This window comes from Camelus bactrianus, chromosome 2 (assembly GCF_048773025.1).
Source record: "Camelus bactrianus isolate YW-2024 breed Bactrian camel chromosome 2, ASM4877302v1, whole genome shotgun sequence".
NCBI lineage: Eukaryota > Metazoa > Chordata > Mammalia > Artiodactyla > Camelidae > Camelus > Camelus bactrianus.
Genome location: NC_133540.1, coordinates 35557513 through 35582768, shown reverse-complemented (window position 1 = coordinate 35582768; position 25256 = coordinate 35557513). Strand labels below are relative to the sequence as shown.

Sequence of the window (25256 nt, the reverse complement as noted above, 5' to 3'; positions counted from 1 at the left end):
TTTTTTACAAAAGTCCTAAGAGGAAAAAAAAGTAATTCCTTTCTTGTGCAATCATTTCTGGCCTCAGAAAATAATAAAATAAATGTAAATTGAAAGAAAAAGTATGAAGAAAATGTTGCTCATAATTACCTGCAAAGGAAAATGTATCCTCCAACTTCATGTGCTTCCTTGAAACTCCTCTGTTTCCTAGATTTTTTTTTTTTTAAGAATTCAGTAAACTCAAGAAACAACTTACTGACAGTCTTAGGGTTAAACATGTTTTGTGTGTTGCTATCATTGAGGCTCAAAGAAGAAGACGTTGGGCAGTTTGGATGTTGAGGGACAGAACTTGGACCATTTTTATAGTAGCAACATAGCTCTGAATTGTCTTGTCACTGTTTATGAAGAGGAATAAACAGACGATTTCTAAAAATTCCATTATGAGCAATTCCAGGGCAAAAACCAGGGGAATTTTCTTTCAATAAAATCATACTTGAAATATGCAAGAAATTAAACAGGACTCTCCCATCAGTTGTTTTGAAGTCATAAGGAAAGTGCTTTCTGTTTTGAAATTCTTGATGGCAAGATTTTCAGCTACAGCTTCCTTCCTTTGTAACTTAAAAGCAGAGGCATTTAGATGTGGTGGTTTTGTGGAGGCCTGTGAAAGCTACTCTTATCTGATGTGAAGGAGGGTCTCAAGATTTCAGCTGTATTTCTCATTACCTTTCTGATTATCGAAGTAACGTGTTCACTCTAGTAAGAGTGAAAACTACAGAAAAGTGTAAAGTGGGGGGAAATGTCACCAATAGTGTAATAACTAAGAGACAGCTTATTACATGATTCTTTCCAGGGTTACTTTTTCTGTATAGCTGATGTAAAAATACTGAAAATCTGCCTTGTACTTTTGTTTATTTAACAGCAAACTGTGACATTTCCCTGTGACATACTATTTTTAATGTGTATGTAGTACTCCAACTTAAAAATGTATCACAACCATTATAATATTTTAAATTTGTGGTTATTAAAATAATACTTCAGTAAATATATTTTTGAACAAATCTCTGACCAGATTGCTGAAAATTTTATTAGGAAAGTTTTCTAGGAGGGAATTAAGATATTTAAAGTTATAAATATTTTAATGGTGCTGAAGACATATTCCAGAAATTATGTACATGTTTACACCCTCGTCATCCCTTTGTGAGTCTTGGTGACGTTGTACCCTAGTAAGTGCCGACATTTAACAATTTTAAAACAATCCTTTCTGGTTCCACAATGAATGGGGCAGTGGATTGTGCCAAATGGAATTCTCTTGGAAATCACATAGGATTGTGGAAAGACCCACAAACTAAGTCTATAGCAAGACTCAGAGACAATGACAAGCCATAAAATTCAGAACATGTGTAAAGTGTTGGTAAAAGCAACTGAAGCCAGTAGAATTTGCACGGGAAGTTCCACTGGAGTGACAGAGGAATGTGGGAGTATGAGGGGGCCTAGTGATGACAGCTGTCAAGTCACCAGCAGATAATATTCCACCAAGGAAAAAGCCCTTTTCTGACTGGAAGCTGAGCTTGAACATGGAGTCACTGCTGGGAGACGTGGAGAAAGATTCTTCGTCCACGTGGGTGGTGGACTGCAACACGCACATCTCTCCAAAAGGAGGGAAACGCGTTGGTAGGAGGGGTCTGTGTCCCTTAGTGGTAGCTTCTGGTGACAAAGCTGGAGGAGGTCAGAACTGGTGCGGAAGCTCTGACGGACTCCACAAGGTGCATCCTGCCAGGTTGGGCTGTGCACCTGCCCGCCTCATAGGTTTCCTGCCTGGACTTTCCTCCTGCCGTGGAAATGTGGGCAAGTTAACAGGCTGCCTGGCTAATCTCTGACCGGTGGGATGCAGGAGTTAGTAACACATTCCTGTGCCTCTCTCTGCCTGGGCGTGACTGCAGCAGCTGCATTTTCGGTAGCTCTGCGCACTGAGAAATGGCCAGCCCTGCAGCACTTCCTTCCCTGGCTTCATCTCTTTTCCTGCTGCTTTCCCATTTCTACTTTCTCCCGCTTTCCTGGAATTGCACTCTTTACTGGCATACTTTTTCTGTGCCTTGTGATGGTGTCATATCCTTATTGTTTGCCTGAATTCCTTTGGGATTTCTTCTCTGATTCTTGAGTTATTTAAAAATATGCAGTGTTTATTTTTCAAACAATTGAGAATTCCTCATTAGTTTATTTGTTACTGACTTCACAACCAGAATTCTGTCAGATAACAAAAAACGAATCATTTCAGTCCTTTAAATTTTGTAATGACTTGTTTTAAGGTCATTACGTAGGTGAACCTATGGGCATCTTTGGCAATTATTCCAAAAGTAAAAAGGGTAAATTTTGCTCTTCTGGGGCAATGCACCCTACATGTCAGGTAGATCATGTGTGTTAATTGTTTTTTCCTGCTTTATCCTTGCTGAATTTTTCTTTTCCTGTTGCTCTATTACTTTTGAGAGAGAGATTTTAAAATCACCCACATGATGGTGAATTTGCCTCTTTCTTTTTTCTCTGGTTCTATTGATTTTGCTTTATAAACTTTAAAGCTATGACTTTAGGAGGCTGCATTTTGTTTTTTATCGTGATATCCCCCTGGTGAATTGACCTTTTTTTGTGAATGAAATGCCCCCGTATCTTTCTAATAAGTGACTTGTCTTCAATTATGCTTTTTCCAATAATAGTATATCTACCCCAGCATACTTCATTTAGTGTTTGCAATGATATATATTTTCCCTTCCTCTTGCTTTCAGCCTGCCTTTGTCCTTATGTTTCAGATGTGCCTCCTGTAACATGTAGCTGTGTTTTTACATTTTTGTTTTTAATTTAACCTGACAACCTTAGTGTTTTACAGAGAACATGTAGTCCATTTTCATTTAGTATAATTACTGATATAGTTGTGTTTCTATTACCAACTACTATTTCTTTTTTCTATTTGACCCATCTCTTTATGTAGTTTTTTCTTCCTTTCTTGCCTTTGTTTGGATTAACCAACTTTTATTATCCTGTTTCCTCTACCAATTTAATTAACATTATTTTACTCTTTTATTTGATACCTTAACTATTATTATATCATGTATCTTTTAAAGTTGTTACTCTAGATATCAGTTGTTAAAGATATTACAATATGCATTCTATCTAATGATTTTTTTTAAAGAAGAGATTATTTCAGTGTGATTTAAACTTTTCCAGAGGAATACAAATTCAAATTATTATAATGAAGTGAGGCTATCATTGACACCTAAACTTGGTCAAAAGTTCACAAGAAAAAAACTATTCCCAGTTTCATTTATGGATATCAGTGAAAAACTTCAGAAAATTATTAGCAGCAGCTGATTAAAGGAGTGATATATCATGATGAAGTAGGGTTCATTCCAGGGATGACAGATTATGAACCGTATTAAAATAATTCATCATAATAGTTGATCTAAGGGGAAAAATCATGTTAACTTCTACTCATTTGACAAAATTCAACAGCCATTCTGGATTTTTTTTTTTAAAGAGATAGCTCAGTAAAGAAATAGGTAAACATTTTATAACCATGACAAGCTGACAAACTATGTATGTGTTCACACATCTATATACATTAACTCAGCCCAGAGACAGCATCATAAATAATGGCAAAATGCTAGAAGCCCTTCTGCTATTTCTGCTCAAAAGTACAAACAGGGTAAGTGTGTCTGTCTCTCACCCCTGGTAGTGACGTTGTATTAGAATTCTTAGATAATAAAGCCAGACAAGAGAAAGAAATTGGCAGTGTAAAATATAGAAAGGTGGAAGTAAAACTGTTATTTGTAGAAGACATAACACTTAGAAGACCCAAAAGAATCTAACTGAAAAATTTCTACTACTCAATTCCAGCATCTTAAAAAAAAAGATAAATCTGACTTATTAAAAAAAAAAATCTTTTGGTTGGCAAAAACCAAACCAAAACAAAACAAAACAAAAACTCTGGGGAAATTCTAAAGAATGATAAACTGGGAAAAAATATTTTCCTCTCAGATCACCAGGAGTTTTCTTTCTAAATGTATTTTTAGAAGTTATGAGTGTGGGGAGGTCCCAAGCAGTAGAACAGTGGGCAAAGGTGAATAAACAGTTTGCATGAGAAAATACAAATTGTATTTGGATTCACGAAAATAATTCAGCCTTGTGTAAAATGCTAGTTGTTGTTTAATTTTATTTAAGGAATATGAGAATATAAGCATATATTTCTAAATCTGCTTGCATTTCATAAGGAAACTTTCAAGCATCCACGAGAACTAACTAAGAATGGTTGTCGAAATCAAGAGAAGCCAGTGGAGGGAAAATAGGGTGTTTCACAGGGACAGGAATCAGGGCGCAGTTTCTAAGTGAATATCTTTTCCCTTGTTCTGTTTTCAACCATGAAAATACATTACCTTTACAAAAAAATATAATAAAATGTAATTTTTAAATTTTGTGTTTCAGCTGTACATTATAACTTGACATCTGCATGCATAGTTATCACCCCCATAAGTCAATAAAATGTAATTCCTTCCCAGATTTGAAAAGCGAGGAATTGCATTTCATTTTATTTTGCTTTCTTGATGACTGTAGATATTGGATTCCTTAAGGTGTTCATTTATTGCTTGTATTTTCACTGAACTATCTGTTCAAGTTATTTTATATTTAGAGATACTTTTGTTTTTCTTACCTTATTTTATAATCCTTTAAAATACAAAGAACCAGTACATTTTAACACATTTATTTTCCTTTTTTTACTCTGTTCATTCTATCATTTTGTTTATTATACAGTGATTTATAAAACTTACTAATTTTTATTTTTCTCAAGTCTGTCAATTTTATTTTGTTGATTTGTTAAGATTGCTTTAAAACTTATCCAGAAATCAGATTCTTACATATATTTTTTTCAGATGTAGTTTTTCACAGCTGGAATTAGTCATATGGTTAGATGAGAGTATAATTTTTCTCCTAAATTGCTAACCAATGACTTCATAGAACCTTTATTAAATAATAACTCTTCCCATGCCTGCTACTTTAAGGTTTAGTGTTATGATATTTCATTATCTATCAGTACTTCTGCAACAAACTTATTTTCATCTCGTGGTAAATTTTAACACCCACTAGGTCTAGTTCCTCTTTATTATTTTTCTATTTCAAAATCATTCTCACTATTTTCACCAGTGGATTTCCCCCGATGAACTGATTGTCAATTTCACTTCCAATTTCATTTCTTATGAAATAATTTAGAAAAATGATATTTCTGAAATAAATGGTGTTTCCATCCAGGAATAAAGTATACTTCTCAAATTATCTGTCTTTTTTGCTTTTTAATTTAGTTTTATTGATTTTCATATAGTTCTAGTATATTCCTTTTCATATTTATTCCTAAGTGTTGTATAAATTTGTCGCCAATGTGAATTAGATAATTTCATCTACATATTGCTAAGATATACAATGATGCATATGAAAATTATTGGCTATTTAATTTTTATTTATCATTTGTGTTGTTCCAAATCATCTCACAGAACTTGCCATTTTAGTTATTATGATATCTCAGGTTCTTTGCTTAGTGTTGTTAATTAAATAATTGCAGAATTTACAAGTAATGTTCTTATTCTTTTGCATAGTTATAACCATAGTTTGTTATTTTTCTGCTTTATTTTGTTGATCAGAAATTCCAGGAAAGTGCCAAAGAATAACCACCAGGGTATCTTATTCTTATCCCTGAATAAAGTGGTGATACCGAGAATGGTTTGCTAGTAGGTTTGAAGTTGGTATTAGTTTAAAGAAGATTTGATTAAATTAAGAAATTATTCTATTCCTTTTACTAAGAATTTCTTACTTTTTTTTTTTTAAAGCATGGGTGCTGAATTTTGTCCAGTCCATTGTTAGGGAGCTACTGGTGCAGAGACTGGGATGATTGGAATCTGAAGCCCAGCTCTACCACATGGTAGTGTTGTATCAGACCTCAAGCTAGCTGCTGATGCTCCCAGTTTGGAGACAGCATTCCTATCTTCCTCCCGGCACATGAGCTGGAGTCTTTAACGTGTTGTACACAGCCTTGGACTGCAGCTGGTGCTCCCTAAGCAACGTCTACAGTTGTTGTCATCTATTAAGATGATGGTGTGATTTTTCTATGGGACAACCTAAGATGAGAGATTCGAGCAAAGCAAGTCTGACTAGAATTTCAAATAGCAGGGGCTCACCTTATTAAGACCACATATCTGTCTACCCTGTGCTTGAGCATCTATGGTTTAATTTACACACTATTTTTTCACCCTCAGTATGCCACTCATCTCTGAAAAAAAAAATGTATGTGCTTCATCCAGTCAGCAGGATTTAGACACAAGTTTGTCTTCTGCTTTTCAAGGCTCTTTTTTCAGGAAGGAAGGGTGGAGTTGAGTTAAATACTAATTTTGAAAATCGTTTGTTTTTTTTAGTTCTCAAAGTGGGTGATAACGTGGAGTGTGTTTATTTTTGTCTTGGTAACCTAATATGCATGATACTCAGGAAGCTGTCAAAACACTCTGATTGGTTAGTCACATGTACATATATACCAAGGGCTAGTCATGTTGCGTATAAGCATGACCCTCACTACCTCATCCACCATCAGTAAGCTAGTTATTTAATCCTTTCTCTTATCTTAATTTTAATTTTCTGATATCATAGGTTATTTTAATATTCTGTGGAAACCTAACCTGATATTGTTAATATTTTTCATGGGACAACTCTCACTGTTAATAAAGCTCACTTCATATAACTGTAATTTGTTCATTTAAAAAGTATACAGGAAGGGTGTATCCCTTTTATTAATATATAGTATATAATTGCAGGTAAACCACTTTGTGATATTATTAAAACTTGTTAAATGATTGATTTTGTGACAGAGATAATGCTTAGTGCTACACATGCTAGAAAATATAGGCACATCCTTGTTAAGATGTGTTTTCTTTATAAAGGAGGGCTTTTTGAAAGACAGGTACTGCAGATCCTCTGAACCTCAGTCTGCCTATCTAGGTCACACCTTTAAGCCATCTCTGCTGTGCTGGGGTCACCTTCCTGTATGCCACCTCACCACTGCCTCTCCCTTGCAAGTCTCTGTCTTTCTCCTTAGTTGTCATCTGTGTTCTTTTGTGGGTTCTGGCAAAAACTTCTGGATTCCTTCTAGGGAGGAAGCTTGGGTGTGTTAACTCAGTCCTTCTCTCTGCCTAATGAGTCCTCACCTTTGCTTTTCTATCACATTTAGCTGCCCTTCTTCTTGGTGTCCATCAGGGATTCCCAAGTAGGGGGCAGGACCAAGCCCTGCCACCAAATGCACACTCAACCCACTCCACCAAGGTACCAGCCCCTCGGTGGAGGCTTTATCACGCACCCTTCTGGCTGAAACATCTACTTGCCTCCCACTTTCTGATCCTGAGGGCAACCTGTTGTCTACCCTTCATTGACAGGTAGTGTGTTCACTCTCTACTGTAGAATTAGCTCTGTTCAGGCCAACTTTCATTTTCAAGGTAGGAGCCTCAGGATAGCCAGGCAGTAGGCATTTTCCAAACAGGAAGTGACACTGGTTTAATTCTGAGAGGAGTGTATTACAATGGTAAAAACATGGAAGGAAGCCAGGCTGCCTGTTTCCTGCCCTGGTGCTGCCACTCACTAGTTGTGTGACTTTGGGCAAGAAATCTCTGTTCCTCAGATTCCTCATCTTTAGAATGATGATACACTAACTTCCTTATAAAGTCAATGAAACAATAAATTAGTTAATAATATGTAAGTAACTTAGAACAGTAACTAGTAATCAGTACTTAATATTTGTTAGCAATTACTCTTTTCCCATTATTATCAGTAATCGTAAAAAAAAGTCAGCCTTCTTTTATATATTTGAAAATGTAGAACATAAATAAAATAAAGTGATGGCCTGACTGACGGGAGATGAGTAACTTCCTACTGGCAAACATTTACATGGAAAATAAAGTTGGAACCAGAAACTGATACATTGTAACCAACTGTACTTTAATTAAAAAAATAATAAAATTCGAAATGCAGGTACCTGATTAAGTAGGACTTTGAAAATGCCATATAATTTCAACAAACAACAGTGAGAATAGGAGGCCTTGATAAAATTTGAGTGATGGTATAAAGAGAGTAAAGTTGTTGTTTAAATTAACCCATTAGAACACAGACAGTAGAATCAAAGAGTGAAATAGAGATAGTGATCACTAGAATTCAGCCTTAAGGTGATGTAAGCCTCGATTCAGTTGTTGCAAACAGCACTGGTGACAGAGAAAAGCACAGAAATGGTTATCAGGGGTCAGAGAGAGACTCTGGCAAAGGGTGTTTCTAAGCTAAGGGTCATGGTTTAATTATGGCTGATTTTAAGAGAAATGGAGAATTTAAGAAGAGGGTATTGTCTTCACAGAAAAACTGAAAATTAATTTTAGATTAATTAAGTTTGAGATAAACGCCATTTGCAGCAACATGGATGCTCCTGGAGAATGTCATTCTAAGTGAAGTAAGCCAGCTGGGAGAAAGAAAAATACCATATGAGATCGCTCATATGTGGAATCAACTGAAAAAAAAAAACCCCAAAAAATAAAAACAAAGCATAAATGCAAAACAGAAATAGACTCACAGACATTGAATACAAACTTGTGGTTGCCAAGGGGGCAGGGGGTGGGAAGAGAGACTGGGATTTCAAAATTGTAGAATAGATAAACAAGATTATACTGTATAACACAGGGAAATATATACAAGATCTTATGGTAGCTCACAGAGAAAAAAATGTGACAATGAATATATATATGTTCATGTATAACTGAAAAATTGTGCTCTACACTGGAATTTGACACAACATTGTAAAAGGATTATAACTCAGTAAAAAATGTTAAAAAAAAAAAAAGTCTGAGATAGTGACAGGCTATTCATGAACTATAGAAATAATCCCTGAAAGTATAGTCTTAGTGACAGGCTATTCAGGTAGGGATTGGCAAATTTTTTTATGTAATGGGCTGAACAGTAAATATTTTAGTCTTTGTGGTATAAATATGGTCTCTCTTACATAATCTTTTAAAAATTTCTTCTTTTACTATTTTTAAATTTTTTTAAGTAAAAATGTAGAACAAAAACAATCTGCCACCTGATTGGCCCCTTTAAATCCATAGTTTACAAACTCCTGCTGTAGTTTATAAGAACAGAGCCGTAGCAGGTAGTAGGGCTGGAGATCTAGATTTCTTAATCTCAGCATATAAATATTTTGAAAAGTCATTACTGAGTATGGAATACTATATGCAGTATTCTAATTAGAGTCTAATTTTCTTGTGAAAATAAAATTATATAAGTATTTAAGTTATAAGTTTTTTTCCCAGAAATAGATTTTATAAAAATTATGTCTTACTTCTTGTGAGCCCTGTAAAGTTACTTTCTAAGGACTTCCATCAACTAAATACAAAAGTAAGTTCAATGAAATTAATACAGATAAGTTTTATAAATTATTGTTTAGAATTTAACATAGATAATATAGTTTCTGAAAATTCCTAATTCCATAATTCTGTGAAAATTAATGCAAAATAAAGTTTGACTTACTGGGTGTCACAGAGACAAAAAGTGCTACCTCTGGTTTATGAGAGCATCGTGATAAATGACAGAACAAAACAGCACATAATGGTAGCCAACTGCACTTGGCGTCAAGAAATATATACAAAATGTTACGATAACTCACAGAGAAAAAAATGTGACAATGAGTGGGTATATATATGTCCATGAATAACTGAAAAATTGTGCTGAACACTGGAATTGGACACAACATTGTAAAATGATTATAAATCAATAAAAAATGTTAAAAAAAAAAAAAGAAAGAAATGGGGATTAGTTATGTGTTAACTATGGGATTTGAGGGTGTTGTATTCTTTTAAACCTGATCAAAATGAATGAATTCTAGAAAGAATTTAATAAAACATTTTGAGTTCTTTAATTCTTTTTACATAAACCAAAATCAATGGCACAATTTTAAGAAGCCTCTTAAACTAGCCAGAATTAATGAGTCCATTCATTTATGCCCTCAATTCAAGTAGATCACTAGAGAGTAATTATATTTGCCAGACAGAATTTTATTGATCTCGAGTTATCAAAGGCATTTTGCTTTTTACAACAGATTTTGAGAGAGATTCAGTCTTTTCCCATTAAAACCAAGAAATTATTTGATTTGTCTTATTTAAGGTGATACCTTATTGCAGATAAACTTTTGACATCTACAAAGAGTATAATTTTCTTATAGATGCAGAGTCCAGATTACAGAAAGTGGTTTTAGATAAATTCAATATCATGTTCAATTCAGGTACTAAGTTTTGAGAAAAACATTGATAAATTAGGTTTTACTTAGAAAAAGACAACCAGAAATATAAATTATCTAGGTACTAACTCAAGTGAAAAATGGCAAAATCAACTAGCATGGAAAAGAAAGACCTTGGAGGGGCGTGGGGGTGGGCTACATGTATATCAGTTTTCTTAAGTAGCGGAAATAGCAGAGGAAGCAACAGGTTGATTCATCCATCCATTCATCCATCCATCCATCCAACCTTTTAAAAATAGCCTTTTTTATGTTAATCGTCTTGCATGTGCTTGAAACACAGGGATGAGTAAGATATCGCACACCTAAGGAAGCTCATATTAATGAAGATACAGTTTTGTGGCAAGGTTATGAGCCAGCTAGTCTAATCAGCCTTTGTTTTCTTCTCTCTAAGTCTAGATAATAATAAAAATAATTAACTAGCTCATAAGATTAGGGGGGAAATGAGGTTGTGAAAAATACTGCAAAGCGCTGTAGAAAGTTAGATGATTTCACATTATAGACTGAGGGATTTATTGACAAGAGATTACTAACTAATGTTTTCTAAATCTTGTGTTTTAAAAATTTACATATGGTGATCAGTTATCTATTGCTGGGTAACAAACCCCTCAAAATTTATTGACTTAAAGCCACAATGCTGTATTGTTTCTCATGATCCTGTTTGTTGACTGGTCAGTTTTTCTGCTGGTCTTGTCTTGGTTTAATCAAGATTCGTCATTCATGTGTCTGGGGCCTTGGGAGCTGGCTGTGGTCTGTGTTTTTCTCTCCATGTGGTTTTTTCATTTAGCAGTCTAGCTGGATTTTCTTTCGTGACAGCAGAAGCATTCAAAGATGGAGAAAACAGAGAGGCAAGGCTTCTTACCCCAAGCCTTGAAAGTTGTACTTTATTTTGACCACATCCTGTCAGTCACAGTAAATTATAGGACAGGGCCAACCCCAGTCAATGGGAGGGAGAGTCCACCTCTTGCTAGGAGAAATGGTGACATCACATTGCACAAGGGCACCGGGATGGAAGGGACAAATTGTTGTGGTCATCTTTGCAACATGGTAGGTTTTCATTTCACGTTTGGTAAAATGTAAGTCTTTTTCTATATACAATGGCTGACAGTTGCATTTCTTTCTTGTATTTCAGTAATCATTTCTATTAAATAATAATATGAATTAAGATAAAGGAAATATTGCAGCATCTTCTAACTGATGTGTTATGAGTAAACGGATCTGTCTGTATCTAAGAGGAAAGTCTGCTAGTTTCAGAATTTTAAAGTCTCACTAGTTGATCATGACACTGTCTTCAGTGGTTTAGCAATAGAAATAAATTCTGCCTCTTACTAGCTTTCACTTTTGTTCTTTCATGACGAAACAATAAATATACTTTAATTCAGTTTTCTTTTTATCTCAATCCATAACCAAAGTTTAGAGAGAATAGATTGGGGAGAGGGAGTCATTTTGCTTTATTTTTTGTTTTAATCTAGTAGTTTCAATGTCATTTCTAAGTGGTTAGTCTCCTTATTTTTTAAATGACCTCGTGACAAAATATTTATTTTGTGGTGCTGATCTATCATTGCTGTTTCGTAGTCTCAGTGACTTTATAATTTATATACACATCTTGAAGGTATGTATGATAAAACAGAAACAAATGTCTCCATTTTGCAAAAAACAAGGATTTCAGACATTTGGGAGTAGCAATAATCTTCCACTGAAAAATACTCACAGAGTATAGACTGAAGAGTAGACTTAGTGTATGAAAGCAGGAGAGCTTCTAACCATTCTGGTTTGGTGCTGCCTAATTAAAAAACAAACAAACCAACAAACAGAAAAAAGCAGTGGAAACAAAGTGAAAATAATCCAGCTTACAGACAATTCTATATGTTGATTATAGTCTCTAGCTATACGGAATGCTTTTCATTTTCTTGAAATGCAACGCAATTTTTTATCTTCTGGTCTTTAAATACTCTGCTGCTTTTGGATGGAATATTAGGCCCTGATCTAACATGTAGTTTAAGCCAAGTGTTTCCTGACTGATTTTCTGTCTAGATAATCTATGCGTTGATACAAATGGGGTGTTAAAGTTCCCTACTGTTATTGCATTTCTCCCCTTTGGTATATTGACATTTGCTTTACATATTTAGGTACTCCTATGTTGGATGCATAAATATTTACAAACGTTGGATTGACCCCTTTGTCATTATATAATGACCTTTCCTTAACTTCTGTCCATGTATCTCATATATATAAAACATCTTGCTGTAATCTTGACAGCAATCTCATAGATCCACTCTTTTTAATTTTATTATATGGTTTGTCCTCTCTCAAAACAAACACTCTGGTTTCCTATCCCATTTCTAATATTCTAACGTAATTAACTTTCTGCCCTTCTCTCTCAACCTACATTTCTGCTTTCATAACCAAGCTTTGTTTGGACCAGTGGAAGAATGTAAGCAAACTGAACATTCACAGAGCACTTAAACTTTTCTGTTTGAGTCCTAAATTTTAGAGAGCATTGATAAAATTGATATTAGATTTGTACAGGTTTCAGGTAATTCTTCAGCTGTCCTTTATTGTAATAGAGAACCACAACTTAGAGCACTTACGATTTTTATTTATTAGTATCCTAATCCTTTTTAAGGCTATCTAGTTTGTTTTTTTTTAAGCATTATTTTTTTTATGCTCAAATGAAATGTAGCATATATAGGATGAAAATGCAAATTAACCAGACTGATTTTCGCATGTACTTTGTGAATCATCTGATTATTTTATTGTGCTATCTCATATGAAACTTCATTTTAATTTCACAAACCTGGAAGTCTGTCCAAGGTATGAGGGAATCCAGGAGGAAGTAACATCCAAACAGTTTTGCAGAGGATTTCAGAAAGGTTGACTTACAAAATGTGTCAGATATCTTTGAAATTTTATAAAGTGATGTATTTAAAAGTACAGTAATTGCATCTTAAATTTTTACTGCATGCTAAATATTGTGGCTAGACACATTGCATGCATCGTCTCATTACTCCTCATTACAACTAGTTATGATTTACTTTATTATCTCTGTTTTTTACAGGCTTTGGAAGTTAAATAAATTGCCCTATATATTAATTTTCTATGCTGTGTAACAAATCATTACAAACTTAGTGGCTTAAAATAACACCCATTAATTGTATCACAGTTATATAGATCATAAGTCCATACAAGCTTGACTGGGTGCTTTACTTAGGGTCTCACAATGTGGAAATTAAGGTATTTGCCAAACTGAGCTCTTGTGCAGAGGCTCTGGGGAAAAAAAAATCCATTGCCAAGTTCATTCAGGTTGTTGGCGGAATTCAGTTTCTTGTGGTTGTAGGAGTGAGGTCCTTGTTTCCTTGCTGGTGTCAGCAAGGGCTACACACCACTTCTAGAAGCTACCAGGTTCCTTCTTACATGGCTCCCTTAATCCTGAGACCAGTCAAGGCACCTGTAATCCTTCTCGTGACTGGAGTCTCTCTGGCTTTCTTTTGCCAAAGTTCTTTGCTTTTAAGGGCTCATGTGATTAGATCAGTCATCCTCACGCCCCCCCCCCCCCCCCCACCGCCAGATAGTCTCCCCGTTAGGGTCAACTGTGCTGTATAACATCATATATCCACAGGGGTGATAGCTTATCATACGTCCATTTAAGGTGGGAATTTGGGGGATGAGGTGTATAATTCTGCTTGCTACACCCTATTACTCAAAATAGGAATTGACTGAGTTGGATCTCCAGCCTCGTTTGGTCGAACTACAGAACTTTGTCCTTAGACCATGTTCATCAGGGGGCTTGATTTTATCCACGGGCATTTCGGAAGCCGGCCTTGTTACTGTGTAGGCAGACTCTGTTGGTACCATATACTGCTGTGAAAAGTACTGCCTTAGAAGGTCCAACACAGACTTTACATGCACACTGGTCCTGTGAAATAGAAGACCCAGACGGTCAAGAGTCACATGAGTTAGGTTTTGTCATGCTCTGCATCTGTCTGCGATTTGCACTTAGTTTAGTTTAGTCTGCCCTATTTGACTTCAGGCTTTGGTTTCTACTTGTACCCCGTCTACCTTCTGCTTATCTTTTGAACACACTTTAAAGACTTGGTTAACTCAGAGTCACGCCCATTTCAGTTTCTTGCAGAAATTTGAGTGCAATCATAGTTTTTCTCCTTTATTCGTATTTTTTTCAGAGGTGATTGAGTGACAGTAATTCCTATAGCGATGTGCTAAGGGAACTGCAAAAAAGTATAAAGTCAATCAAGAAAAATCCCATTCTTAGCATACAAAGCTACCATTAGCTAGATCTAACCACATGATTTTTTTAGGAAGTGGGATATTTGATCCAATGCACACACACACACACACACACAAATCAGATAAGTGTTACTTTGATGATTTAAAATAACATAATCAAATATATGGTATATACTCCTTAGGCTGTTGAGTGTAACTTTTTCCAGGAGAACCATTAATTTCTTTGTTGACAGCTTTCGAATCTTCCTTTTTTCTCCATCAAGACAATGAATGAATCTGGGTTTTTTTCCCCCATGATTTACTAGGTCAGGCAGAGCGTCACAGACTATAACGAGCTCAGTTCTATTAAGAACAGTCTAGTTTATGGGTGAAACAAAGTCCAATCCTAGTTCACTCAATAGTTAAGTAATTTCAGACAATTTATTAGCCATCTGTGAACCTCACTGCCCCTAACTGTAAAATGAGCAGATTTTTTTTCTAAACATGTTTGTGGTGTACTTTTGTCAGTTTCCAAGTCGCTAGAGATATTTAATTTATTTTGATTTGACTACTTAGAAATTTGTTTGTTGGATCTCAAAAAGATGAAAAAAAATGTGTAGATGAATGTGTGTGACTATAGTAAAACTGATTGGAATGTGCATGGGATTTGTCATACTTAAGTTATAGGATTGTTTTTCTTTCTTCACACAGTGAAACTCTTGGGTTCCAATTTTTTGCACACTCTGCTCTTCTCAAGTGTTTTTCTTTCCTTTTCTTGTTGCTTTTTCTCTCACTTCACCAGAAGTATCTTTTATTTTGATTGTTATTTGGGCACAATCTAGCCATGATTTGATAAGACATGAATATTTCTGTTATTCAGGCTAAATTACCAAAATATGAAAACACAGGCATCATGATAGTAGACTACGGCCAAAGTGTTTACTACACATTGTCTTAGCAAAGTTGTTTTTGCCTTTCTTTGTGAAATATATGAAACACTAGTGTTGTCATTCTGATGGGTTCTCCCCCAAATTGATGGCCCAGTGTGACAAGTCAAAGCATCCAAATGATGTTTTAAACTGTTCAAGAAAATTAAATGAGCAGTTCAATTAGAAATAGGGTCTGAGCTATAACTTCTCTCCCTAGAAGGGAGGATATTATGGGCAACCTGCACTTGGGAAATGATTTTCCTGGTAATAAAGTTTGGAAAATAGCAACCAAAATAGAACAAAACTATTCACGCTGTTGTTCAGGAGGGAAGGAACAAAAAGAATTTTCACTGTGCAGGAACCTCTTCTACTATATGTTTGCAGTGATGCCCTAGTGCAAGGGGAAGCAGCTGTTTATCTGTTTTTCTTTTGATTTTATTTTCTTTTTACACTGCCATTCTGTCAGCGCATGGCTTCATAAAGCTGTTGGATTCTGATAGGGAAACTACCAAGTCCATGTGCTTTGGAAGCCAATGTGCTGATTTTCTGTCTGGATAGCAATATTTTATTATAGCTGGAGGGAGTGTGTGACTGTGAGGGTTAGAGGCGGAAGTCTAATGCCTCCTATACCATGTCCAGAAGTGAGCTGTCTTCCTGTGTTTTATTGCTTCATTCTACTGAATGAATATTGTATGATTGCTTTTTGTTGTTGTTGTTGTTGTTGTTTGAGTATCAGAGACCTGTCAGATGGTTCTGTTTCTGTCGAACTCTTGACGGGAAGTTTTGTTGCAAACCTTCCTGCATGAAGATGGCTTTATGTCTTGGCTATAAAGGAAAGTCCCATAAAATTTGATCAGAAATTGTGTTTATGAGTTGCTGCCCTTGTGCTGTTAAAAAGCTGAGAACCTGAGAGTTCGTTTTAGCTCAGAGCTGTGTTTGCCGAGTGTACTTGGACGCATCCTTCATGTTACCACTTTCCTCCCACAGAACTTCTCTCCCGCCAGCCTTTCTTCTGGGGCTCAATAGTCTGGTTCAGCCCACCCTTGCTGTACATTAGAACGGGCTCTTGGGTGTTTTTCTTGGATATTAGCATTGTCAAGGATCAAGCATCATTTATGTTCAGTAATTCACCTCTTTTATTACTCTTGGCATCGCTCCTAAGAAGTGCTTCATGCTGGGGAATCCTCAATGAATATTAATTGAACATTCTGGGGAGTCTTTTTTATTGAAACGAGCATACTTTAATGCCACTTCTTCCTTATTAAAACTTCTTGTTCTCCACTAACATTTTTGTGGTCATGTCACCCTGGCTTTGTACCCTTACTGGCTAACGCCTCTGATATTCAGCTCGCTCAGGGCACACCTACATTCTCCCTGTAATTCTGTGCCTGCAAGTGGTCCTGTTTTACCTTAATTAAGCAGAGCCTGAGAAAGTGCCTGTCCTCCATCATTGTACATGTTCCTTCTTTCCCCAAAACACCTTTTGATTCTTGATCTAAACTCTTAAAAGAGCTGCACCGTGAAACACTATTTCTTTCCTTCCTTTTATTTTTTCTTATGAGTTGGCATGTCTAATTAACCTAAATAAAAAGGTGGAGAAGACATTTTTTAAAGGGTAATAGAAGTCATAATAATCTTTTGCTTTGCCCAGAAACGGGTTGCCCAGCATCAAAAGGGAGCCTAACTACACAGCTATTTTTTCACGTTTTCCTTTAAAGAAACAAATAGAAGGGTAGGTGGCAGTCCAGATGGGCTGTTTCCTTGTGCCTTGATGGCCCAGGGAATCCCAGATGTTGACGTGCTTAACTGGGAAGAGAACTTTCTTTCCTCTTTTCTGCTCATGATGCTTATTTGATGTAAATATTCAGTTCCAGCACAGTAATGGGTACCCAAAAGAATCAAAGTGAAATCGTAGGATTCTTGACATGTATTTCATTTTGGTATCATTTATATTTTATATATTTCTATTGGAAGCTAAAAAACCATTGCTTTCCTAAGGCAGTTACTCTTCATGGCCTTTCACCCTCTAATAGGACCTTCTTTCTTTTCCTATAATAACCCGCAGACTCTTCAGGGGCTCGGGTGAAATCATTGACTGCCTGAGAAGAGACGTCAGCGCAGAGGGCCTATTCTCCCCGCTGGGTGTGCACGACGCCCAGGCGTTAGCTGACCCGCTGTGTTGTTTCTGAGGCCAAGAATCATTATTTTCTTTTGGCGTCATACAGATTGTGTATTTTAACTTAATTCACAAATTTGTAGTTCGTGTTGAAGTAATTTCTGCCAAGGAGTGATTTTTCTAGACAATTTTTTTCAATTTTTTTTTCAAGTGTCAACATTAGATAACAGTTGAACAAGTAGAGTCCACTACAGGGATTATTAATGTACGACTTTGTTCTTTCATTGTACTTTTCTTCCTTCAGAAACAGTTTTTGGTGAACTGAGAGTTTTTTCTGAACATTGATTAATACTAACAACAAAGACAAGTTTAACTATTATCTTTCTTTATAAGCAACTAACACAGTGATATCAAATACCTCGCTTTGTTCTCCTTAACAATTCCTTCCTCTTCTTAAAATCAGATCCATATTTGTTGAAAGAAAATGTGAACAAGCAGGAAAACTTTACTTAATGATGACTCACCTTGAATTTTCTGTCAAGTCCAACCTTGGAATATATTGATAATTGAAGTCCACAAAAAAATTAATTTTATCTAGTTATAAATTTTTCCCCATCAAACTTTTGACCAAAACTATTTAAGGTATAAGGTGCTAGCTAGAATTTTCTACCACAGCGTCAGTGCTATTTACCTTGTCTACACCATGCGTCTGTAACATATATCACACTGAAAAATATATAAAGCTCTGTAAGAGCGTAGATTGTATCACATCCTGAAGAATGACAGAGATGCATGTGTGTGCACACAGCACTCGCACACGCGCACGCGCACACACACACACACGCCATGGAAAGCCAACATTAGAAAGCTGCCGGGACAGTTAGGGAGTGCTAAGAGACACTGTGATGTCTTAGAAACAATGTGGGAACCTGGCACAAGTTATTTAATAACTTCTGGCTCACTTTTATCTGATCTATATATTAGGACAACATTCTTGAGTTTATTTTCACATTCAGTCACTGGAATAATAGTTGTTTGCTGGTGAAGAAGGTGATGCTGAAGAGAAGAATAAGAGTAAGGCTTTAGGCTTGGTGAGGGGACAGAATTTCTGGGGGAAAAAAGCATTGCTCACTTTTCAGTTTTATTAATAGAATTCTAAAGGGGGCTAGAACCCCAATATGCTGTGAATGGATCTGGAGGGAGACTGAATAAAGGCCAGCTTTAGCAGGCCAGTCAAAATACAGAAATGCTATGAATACTAGCTAAAGCAAGTTATATATATGGACTTAGGGAAGCCACAGTAACAAAGAAGGCCACAACCCAGGTGGAACCGCCTATTGGGAGTGCTGGGGAGGCTGGGAAATGTTATGCTGGGATCTCAACTAATTATGACCTAGTCAGATACTTACCCATCTAATGGTGAACATGTGGGTTCAGCATGCAGTCAACTACAAATTCTCACTCCTGAATAATCAACAGTGTCTCTTTTCCTATAAAAAGTATGACTGCTGATGACCGGGAGACAAAAACTTATTTATGAAAGTAGAAAGACTGTCTATCAGCTTAGGGCACTAGTTTGCCTAATAGGTAAACAACTTGTCTGAGTGTTATACTGGATGATATTAAAAAAATGGTGTGTGATTTTTTTTTTTCCTCTTCAAGTGTGGATTGAATTGCTGACTAATTCCTATAAATTGTTAAATAACATCACTATCTAAGAATCTAAAGTTGTATCCCATTGCCCAGAAAATTATATCTGATTCCTCACCTTAACTTTGAAGGTCACATGCAATCCTGCTCCAACCCATCTATGCAGATGTATTTCCTCTGACTTCCTTTGTTACTTTCCCATTGGTGGCTCGTCTCAAGTTTTGTCGTAGTTGGATGGTATGATTTATGCTGGGTCTATATTAGCTGGAATATCTTCCTTCTTCCAACTCAAATTATATTGACTCTTCAATACTAACCTCAGTTGCCACCCCATCCAAAAGCCTTCTCCATTTACAACAGCCTTTATCCAGTCTTCTTTATTATGCATATATTCATGTATTCACAATCACAACACCAATATTTATTGAGTGCTATCTATGTTACAAGTACTGTCCTCTCCTAAACATGAATTTTTATTGCATGTATAGTCATATCCAAGTAGTTATACTGAGTTTGTAGTTTAATGTTTATTTTACTTACACTGTAAAACTAACCCACAATGGCAATAATTATGTCTTTTTTAAAAAGGGAAATTATGAAATAGCATGAGACATAACCAGGCAGGGAGTTGCAAGTCTGGTTCTGTGTCTCCTGTTGGCTGCTCCTCCATTCTTGGGTAATTCAAATCAGGGGACATTTATTAAGCTTCTATCCTGTTGATTACAATATTAGGTGCTATAGAAGATACACAGATAAATGTGTTTTATTCATGTGTTATGGGAATGCATTAAAAAACATCATTTTATGGCACCAACAATTTAGAAGAAAGGGGTCCTGAGACCTCTACAGGATTTAATGCTTTTGCTTCAAATGATTTTTATCTACATTTTTGGATATGTGCTTATGGGCATTTTTCTGAGGAGGGAGTACATAGCTTTTAGATGTTAAATGTGTCACTGATCACTAAAAAAAGGAGGGGGAAAGTGCTCAATTTGTATAAAACAAATACACAACTAAAGAAAAAGAACTGAAGAAGAGCAACAATGTTCTGAGCTGGGTTTAGACAAAGGGAAAATGATATCCAACTGTGGTCATTTCAGGAAAGGCTTCTGGAAAGAGATGGCTCTTGGTTAATATGCCAGTATCTTTTCGCTTCAGCTTCCTCGTGGAAACAGGAGTAGATTATAGGATCTCTGTTATTCTTTCCACTTATAAAATTTGGTTCTTCTCAATTTGATCACCAAATACCTATCAAAATGCCAGTCACATCATAGGTACTCAGAAAGCATCCATTAATTAGCCTTGAAATGAAACTTTTAAAATTTTGCTGTCCCCAGTATATCCACTATCTTGAACTAAAGTAATAGAATATTTTAGCACTAGCTTTCCTATGTTCCACGAATGAAGGAAAGATTTATCAGATGTTCACATATCATTATTCACACTCTTCCACTTGGCAGATCAGAATGTTTAATTCATTATTTCTACTTTATTTATTCATAGTGATTTTTAATACCTTTGTATTTTTGTTATACTTTCTATTAAAGCAACTTGAGTCTCCCCGTGAGTCTTTATGCTCGGGGCTAGGAGCTGTCTCAAATCTGCCTGCTGTTAACCAGTACCTCGCACATTCCCTTAACTAAGAGGGGACTTGGTTAAATGTTGAATGAGAAATGAGAGGATGCATGTCAAAGTGCATCAAAACGATCTTTAAATTGCCTATTTCAGAACAGCATGGGGTTTAAAGAGCATTGGCTCAAGAAGTGAGATGGCAGGTTCAAACCTTGACACTGCCTTGTCTCCCATGAGTCACTGAAGGCCAGTTCCTCAAAGTCTTTGTCCTCAACTTCCTCATCTGCAAAGTGTGGTAATGTCAGTGTCTACCTCATAAATTTATCTGATTAAGTGCTTGGACGAGTATTAGCACATTAGAAATGGGGGAATCCAGGTTTATGGGGCCTCAAGATTTTATAGCGTCTGGGACCCTCTTTAAGCAAAAGAATACCAAATTATAAGTACAAAATCAATTAGAACTTTTTGGCAGATATTTACTTAGAGTGGGAAAAGAAATCACAAATTACAAATACCAAAAAACTGAAAAATACCACAAGCATCACAAAGCATTATCATCATAATTAAACTTCCTGGCTCATCTTTATATACATTTATTTCCAAAAATGCAAATTTTTGTCTGCACACACTCAGATTTCCTCTTTGCTATGAGAATGATTTTTTAATACTTTCTATAGAGAGACTAGGAAGAGAAGTTACTCTTTCCTCTAGCAAAACAGATTGAAATTTGTTTTTCACTACTGATGGTTTAGGTAGTATTCATTTACCTTCAGAACACGTAACCGGAAGTACCCCCATTTTTAACTTCCTCCAGGGCTGCGTGCTCAGGCAGTCCCTCTTGTTTGGAGGGGAGCCTCAGAAAGTCCAACGTTTGGGTTTCACTTGGCACGATCTCAGATGGGCCAGTGCCTTCACAGTGTGTCCAGCCTGTCCAGGTCCTCTCTGCTCCCTGCTGACTCCCCATCCCCACCCTTGTGAGAAGAGGGAAAATGCACATCAACACGTGTCTAAATAAAGCATCTGTGTAAAGTAGCAGAGAGCCTGGGGACACAGTGGCCCTGAGGCATCAAGACATCAGGCTTGGTGTCACATTCTTAGAACCACAGATGAGGTCCAGATTCTCTGTGAGGTCTCCTGGGGTTAGATTGTCATTGGAGTCCAGATAGATTGAGGGGAGCGTTGGCAGCCTGCCTGCCAGCAGCATCTGCTGAAAACCTGGGGTGACAGCTAGGAGGTAGAACTGACCACCAGGCTGGGGTCACTCCCCATGCCCCTACTACAGGGCTGGGCTGCTGCTTCCTCACTATGGGCAATGTGAGTTAGGGGCAGAGCAGAAGCTCCACCGATTCCATGGTAAACCTACCTCATTCTCAGTGCTCCATAAATTTGCTCCTAATCTTTAGTCTCTACTCTTTCACTGCCAAATAATTTTTCAAAAAATCCCTAGGAGTTTTGCAGTGAATGTCTTTTTTGATCTTATATAAATTTTTTTTTTTTAATTTTCAGGAGTAATTTTCTTTCTCTGCTTTGTGCTAATAAATAGGGTAGGATTCCAGGTGACCTAAACGTTTACTAAAATGGATTTTGAAGTGGGCTGTTCCTTGGAATATTTATGTTTAATATTTCATGATCATATTAAGATCAAATCATATTGAGGTAAAAATGCCATATTTCCTTCATTCTTAAATATCGTTTGCAGTGGATACCATGTATGGCCTTATTCTCCTTCAGGAATGAAGAATTTGCTATTTTGACTGCTGGGAGTGCTCCCTGCTAGTCTTCATTGGACAGTCGACTCTGGGAGACACTCTCTTGCCCAAGGTCATGCCCACTCTCCAGGGACATGTGCCTCTGTCTGGTGTTCTTTGCAAGGAGGGAAGTGTTACAAAGGCACTCTTTTCTCCAGCTTGGACAACTCCAGAGGGCCATCCTAGCTTCAGAGCTCCATGGAGCGCAGATAGTGCCTGCATAACGAATGGCCTCATTTTCCTTCCCTTCCCCCAAAGGGAGTGATGCTGAAGACATTGTCCAATAGACATACCACACATAAATCCGTCTCAGAGTCTCCTTCCCAGAGAACTTGCCCTGAAACGCCATCCTTTTCTTTAAGAAGCACAGTCTTTTTTCTAACAGCTTTCAGGAGATGAGAACAGAGATCTTTGATAAGATGTGACCCTTTTTCAGAAATGTTCAAATTGCCAGAATGTGCTTCCTGCATTCAAGGATATGTGCTAAGTCCACGAGAGGGCTGTAATTGCTTGCTGTGTGATTGTGTTAGTGGTGACCAATAACCCGAAGCAATTAGAAGCCTTTCACTGAAGCCATTATTGGAAGAAAGGTTAAAGATTGTTATTCTTCCCTTTTCTTACTGAAGTTTTCTCTTACTTGCTTCTGATCTCTTCTGAACGCATGGTTTTAAGCCAATGTGTTATATTTTTAGCTCTGCCATGTCTTGAGTTTCTAATTTCCATACTCATCTGTCTGCTAGACCATTTTCTTTGATATCCCACCAGCCTCCCAAACTTAACATGTCCAACACTGGGTGAGTCACTGCCCCCTCATACCAGCCCCATCTTGTGTCCAGTCTCGATTAGTGGCCCCTCTACCCTGACATTCCAAACCATAAAACCTGTGAGACATTCTAGCTAGACTCTTCTTCCTGCCTTGCTTTAGATACCCAGACCACCACCAAGACCTGCCCATTTTGCAGGGAAATATTACTCCAATAAGTAACGCTATTACCACTTTTCAGTTCCTACTACTACTTCTTCAGTATAGGCCCTTATGTGAATTACCTACTGTAATACTATTTGACTCATTTTCTTATCTTCAGTCTTGTTTCCTTTAAATATATTCTCTGCAGAGTGGTCTAGATGATCTAAATTAAATGAGAATTTGATTGTGCCATTGCACCCATGAATACAGGGGACAGTAAGTTCTCCTGTCAATCAAGGCTGTCCATGACTTAACCCATTTGTCATTGACCATACCATGGTGACTCACTTTCTCCAGCTTGATGTGCTGGTAAAATTGAAGTGCTTGGCATTTACCCAAATGCGTCACGGTGTTTCATGCCTCTGTGCCTCTCCCCATTATTTTCCCTCTACCTGGAAAGCCCTTTTCTCCTTTCGTAGGTTGGCTGACTTTAATCATTCTCTAAGGTAATCTATTTTTGTCATCTCCTCAAGGATGCTTTCTCTACCTACACATCTGTGGTACCCAAACTGGTTTAGCATTTACAATATTATAATGAAAGTATGTGGGTTCTGCTCGTCATGGATTTTGTCCAGCAAAAGTCCCACCGCAGAAGAACGAAATTACTCAAGACTTTATCAGGTCACGAGAGTGAGAGGGAGCTGGAGACTGACTACCCAAGCTCCTGAAAAGCTCTTGTATTTATTGAGAATAGTCAAACAAAGAGTCAAAAGTGAAATACGTCAGGGGCATGATATACATGCAAGGATGCAGGTCAGCAGTTTCAGTTTGTGAAAAACAGAAACATTATAATCTTAATTTAAATTTAGAGAGAAGGTTACAATATTGATAGTACAAACAATTATTTTAAGCCTCAAACAGTCGTGAGCAAGGTTACAGTGTTCAGAATAGTTGATAATGAAAACCCAGACCACCACAGAGTCTCCATACAATGATCAGAAATCGTCTAAGCACGCGAAGCAGCCCCGCTGTTCCCAGCTGAGGGCTGAGTCAGTCTTCTGTGAGCAAGGGCAGCCTGCACTGTCCACCTGCGCCTGATGAGTGAAGCATGTCCTGCAGGTTAGGGCAAGGGACGAGTTACTGTTTTCCATAAGCACAAGCAGCCCTGAATCTATGACCTCGAACTAAGCAAAGCCAGCAAAGCATGTCTCTGCTTTTTATGGCAAAGAGGCAGTTTGTAGCAGTTTTCTGCTAGCAAAGCAGCTTCAAGGCAACTAAGCTGAGTTCCGTAGATAAGGTGGTGACTGGCACTGAAAGTTCAGTCTTTTATGCTCTTAGACTTTTTGCTTTGTAGTAGCAGTACAACGACAAATATAGAAAGCATTGGTTTTAATTAAACATTTCTTATGTGTTTGCATAAAGGTGAGAATACATAAAGGTGAGAATATGATTTAGTAAAGCAATTATTACAGTATCAAAGTTTGTTAAGCCAAGTCTGTGCTCCCACAAAGGTATGTGTGCATTTCTGTAGTCTCTTCAAGGACACGTGCTGTGCTTATTCATCTTTGTAACCCTAATGCCAGGCACACGGAGGATGCTCAGTAAACGGTGGGAAACAGAACTAGATGGTGAAGACAATGGGTCTCTGGTTCCCTTTGTATTTATTGTCACTTTGTTAGTAAGGTCTTTCTAGTCCATCTTTGTAAAATAGAGGTGCGTTTCACACATACTGTATTTATTGTTCTCTACAGTAATGGAGTTCACTGTCAGTCATACTTTGTAATTG

General features: G+C 36.9%; 1 protein-coding gene across 5 annotated transcripts in view; it reads left to right on the top strand.

The window, feature by feature from the left end:
• The window catches only part of IL15 (interleukin 15), a 70006-nt gene that overhangs the window by 24090 nt on the left and 20660 nt on the right, over window positions 1-25256 (top strand). The gene's annotated exons all lie outside the window — the stretch shown is intronic.